The sequence below is a fragment of the Lutra lutra genome, chromosome 4, assembly GCF_902655055.1.
Source record: "Lutra lutra chromosome 4, mLutLut1.2, whole genome shotgun sequence".
NCBI lineage: Eukaryota > Metazoa > Chordata > Mammalia > Carnivora > Mustelidae > Lutra > Lutra lutra.
In genome coordinates this window covers 58,099,961-58,104,497 of record NC_062281.1, presented here as the reverse complement: position 1 = coordinate 58,104,497, position 4,537 = coordinate 58,099,961, and the positions used below count along the sequence as shown (strand labels likewise).

Here is a 4,537-nt window from a genome sequence, read left to right as displayed (position 1 = left end):
TCATGTGCGTGCTGAGAACCAGGAAACTTGTCATATTTAATTACGAAATAACGTCTACATCACCGACTTTGGGTCACTGTCTTTAATTTAAATAAGCACTCCACTTTTCAGTTCAGCTGTTGCTTCCCAGGAGCAACATTTCCTAGGCAGACCATAGACTGTTCAGCGAACAGCAAGGAGGACCGGATGGTTGGGGCAGAACAGGGAGGGGAAACTACACCCATGGCAGGGGTGGTAGTCAGAGAGGGAGGCAGATAGTAGAGCCAACAATTTTGTTTTGTTCACAATGTAGGCAGCAAAACAAAGTATTTGGAAAAGCTCGAATCTGGGAGCATTTTGTTATGACTATACCACGCTATCCTACTATTTCATTCCTTTTGGAATGATGAGATTATCTATTTTAATTTTGATGATTCAATAATTTACCACTTGAATTAGCTCATGGTAGATCACGCATACAGGGGCACCTGGGTGGCTCAGTGGGTTAAAGCCTCTGTCTTCCGCTCAAGTCATGATCCTGGGGTTCTGGAATGAGCCCTGCATCGGGTTATCTGCTCAGCGGGAAGCCTTCTTCCTTCTCTCTTTGCCTGCTTCTCTGCCTACTTGTGATTTCTGTCTGTCAAATAAATAAATAAATAAAATCTTTTTTTTTTTAAAGATTTTATTTATTTATCTGACAGAGAGACCACAAGCAGGCAGAGAGGCAGGCAGAGAGAGAGGAGGAAGCAGACTCCCTGCCGAGCAGAGAGCCCGACGCGGGGCCCGATACCAGGACTCGGAGACCATGACCCGAGCCGAAGGCAGCGGCCCAACCCACTGAGCCACCCAGGCGCCCCAAATAAATAAAATCTTAAAAAAAAATCATGCATACCTCTTTTTCTTCGTTGTTGCAGGTGGTTTATTTGTTCAACGACTACCATTTGGGACTTTTAAAAAAGAGTTTTTAGTTCTTAGTTTTATCTCCTTATGGTCCAACTGGATGGCATAAATTTGCTTCAGGTTAAGAGACAAAACGTTATTGCCCAAGTGGAATCTTTACATTCTGGGGTCCTGATTGACAAGTAGACTCCAGATCCTTGGTTTAGGGACTATAAAATCTCTGAACCTTCGCAAAAACAACCACTTTTTCTTTTCTTTTTTCTTTTCTTTCTTTCTTTCTTTTTTTTTTTTTTTTTTAAGTTTCTCTGGTTATTTGGCTCTTTGCCCCTCTTATTTCCTAGAACAAAGAACTCTGAGATTCAGAGACCAACATATATCCTTCTGCCCAGCTCTCAGATTTTAAGTCCTACATTCTACTGAGCAAGATGAAATTGTTCTAAAGTAAATCAAAACTAGCTTGTCAGAGCCTTGCTTTCTGTGGTTTCTGATGGTCTTCTGGACTAATAAGCAACATGTAGATGGCATTTCTCAGAGTCCCAAAGCATATTAAAACTTTCTTCTCATGGGAGAACTAGATCTTTGCCTGAACTTTGTCACCTGCCCAAGGACTTCAAGAGCTTCAAGATATATACCTGTTGGAAACTCATGTGTTATATTCATATTGTTTTCATACTGGAGTTTTCCTTTTCAAATAGTTCAAATATAATAAAGAATCTGTTTTAAATAAATATTCAAACTTTCACCTCTAGATCTCCACCATGCATGGACACAGTATCTTAGGAAGTTTAGACAGTTTCCTTGACTTAGTTATACCCCTAATAATCATTAACTGAAATTTTGTAAAAAAAACAAACAAACAAACAAAAAAAACTCTCCTATAGTTTTGGTCTATTTGCTTCTTCAGTTAATCTTTTTGTAATTCATAAAAGTAGCAAATTCCTATAAATATTTCAGATACTACAGTTCTATATGAAGCTTAAGGTGTCCCTAATCTCAGAAGTAATTATTTGTAGTTATTTGTATCATTATGGATCTTTTCCTACACACATAATCAGAATATCAGCATATATTTGTTACGACTCTGTTTATCTTCCCTATTTTTCCTTCCTCCAACCCATATCCCAATCCTGTCTTTGTCCCCCCAATTCAATCAGTTATTCAAATTTTATATTTCTTTTCCTCAGGATTTTTTTTTCTTTCTAAGGATAAAAAACCAATAGTGGCTTCAACTTGGTTTCCTCTAGTCTTTTATGCTAATTTAAAGTCATATAAAATGTTATCTAGGTATGTTTGAAGAAACCAGAAAGAGAAGGGTGGAATCTTTGAGGTATATTGGAACAGGAAGTATAATTTCACCCAAAAATAAAGGATGGCAGGCTAGGGAATATGTGAAGGACTCCTGCTGTCCAGGTTCACTGTCCTAGCATCCAGACTTCCCAGGATGACTGCATGAGTTCCCCTAAGAGGGCAGTGTGCCTTAACAAGTGTCCCCACCTCAGTAAGTATTTCTCTACCCTACGTGTACAAGAAGAGCAGGAAGATGTTTATCCCTCACCTGGAAAGTAAATGATCAGTGTTGACAATGATGGACTAAAGATTAGCTCTTCCTCCCACATGTGGGACAGTAACTAGTGAAAGGAGAACAGGACCCAATGCAGCCGCAATTGAATTGTCCCTAAGACAGGGAAGATGGGGTCTAGAACCAACTTAACTATTCCCAATGACAATAAACAACTGGATACCTCTTATACCTCTGAGACGTCAGCTGGGATAGTCTCTAAATGCTGATGTAGAGTTGAGGGATGGACTTCATTTCATTTATGATTGTTTTTAATAACAAAATGGGATCATACCATGCTTTTTTTCTATAAATTGGCTTTGCAAACAATAATTACAGAGAACTTTCCATGACTGTATATTCTGTTTCATATTTCATCCATTTTGCCAGAATAGACAGTTCAGGAGGGAAAAAAAATAGAATAAAATAACATGAAATAAAAAATGACAAATTTGGTGAAAGGAAGATAAAGTAGTAGTTCTTTGAACTGCTTCTAGTTTATCTTACTGGTTTGATTTTTCACATTTAAAATTTTAAGGCATCTGGAGTTGTATTATGGTTCAAGTTCAGGATGTAATATGGATATAAATGGATAGTCACTTACTTCCACCCTTTTTTCCCTGGTGCTTAAATGCTACCTTTCTATACCAAACTTCCTCATTTTTGAATGCTTTCTTCTAAGTTCTCTATTCTATTGTTTTAGTCTATTAGTGGCAAATTGCTCTGCTTCAATTATTATATGCTTTATGGTAAGTCTAGATAACTAGTAAAACAAAACTTCACTTAAGATTTTTCTACCAGATTGCCTTATTTGTAATTACCTGTATATTGTCTATATCCATGTTTATATTCTCTTTCTTAATCGTAGTACTGTTCAACTATTTTCTTTCTTTTTTTCCTTACTGAGACTGGCCAGAAAACTTTCCACTGTTTAGTTTCGGTTCTGGTTTTGACTGTTTTACTTTTTTGTCTCCTCGATTAAGCCTTTTTCAATTTTATTTAAAAAGTCTATTTTTTACAAGTTGTTCCCAGTTTTTTTTCCTCTTTCATAAATTTTCCCTTTAAAAATTCTTTTAATTCTTCACTTCTCAAGGGAAACTTAACATAAAATCAAGTCATAAATGACATAAAACCAATTTACAAATGTTAACATGATTTCCCCTTTCATAATGTACACATATAATAAATCATCAAGTTGTATGCTTTAAAATCTTAAAATTTTCTCAACTGTACTTCAGTAAATAATAATAGTCCTCACTTCGGCAGCACATTTACCAAAACTGGAATGATATAGAGAAGACTAGAATGGGCTCTGCACAAGGATGACAGGCAAATTCATGATGCATTCAGTATTTTTCTTCAATAACATAAATACACAAATAAATAATAACAATGATAATAAGATGAAATGAAAGCATTAAAAAGTAAACATGATTCTAAGATATTAATAAAGATACCGGGTGCCTGGGTGGCTCAGTCAGTTAAGGGTCTGCCTTCAGCTCCTGGGATCAAGCCCTGGGCTCTCTGCTCCCCGGGGGAGCCTGCTTCTCCCTCCCCCACTCCCCCTGCTTGTGCGCACATGCTCGCTCAGTCTCTCTCTCATTCTGTGAAATAAATAAATAAACTTAAAAAAATAAAAAAGAAAGAAAGAAAAGAAAATACCTCATGCCAAGAGTAAACTGTTTTGAGGTGCCTGGGTGGCTCAGTCATTAAGCGTCTGCCTTGGGATCAGGTCATGATCCCAGAGTCCTGTGATCAAGCCCCTCATTGGGCTCCCTGCTCCTCTGGAAGCCTGCTTCTCCCTCTCCCACTCCCTCTGCTGTGTTCCCTCTCTAGCTGTGTCTCTCTCTCTGTCAAATAAATAAAGAAAATCTTAAAAAAAAAAAAAGTAAACTTTTTTTTAAAAATTCTCTTAGTAGGAAGTGGGCTTATCAACTGAATTATACTGGCAAGTAGGTCTGCAGGGAGCCATAAGTAGATGGCCTTCTACTGTATAATTTAAAGATAAACAAAAATAATCCTTCCAAAAATATCTCCTCTGCTACTTAAACTTGGCATCGCATTCCATTCCTATGCAAATTAATTTCCAAATCTAAGGCT

The 4,537-nt window shown here is 37.2% G+C and overlaps 1 non-coding gene across 1 annotated transcript; it reads left to right on the top strand.

The window, feature by feature from the left end:
• The first annotated feature begins 3,687 nt into the window (after positions 1-3,687).
• On the top strand, positions 3,688-3,794 carry LOC125099477 (U6 spliceosomal RNA). Its single transcript, XR_007127203.1, has one exon. It is a non-coding gene; the product is annotated as a U6 spliceosomal RNA (small nuclear RNA).
• The last annotated feature ends 743 nt before the right edge of the window (positions 3,795-4,537 follow it).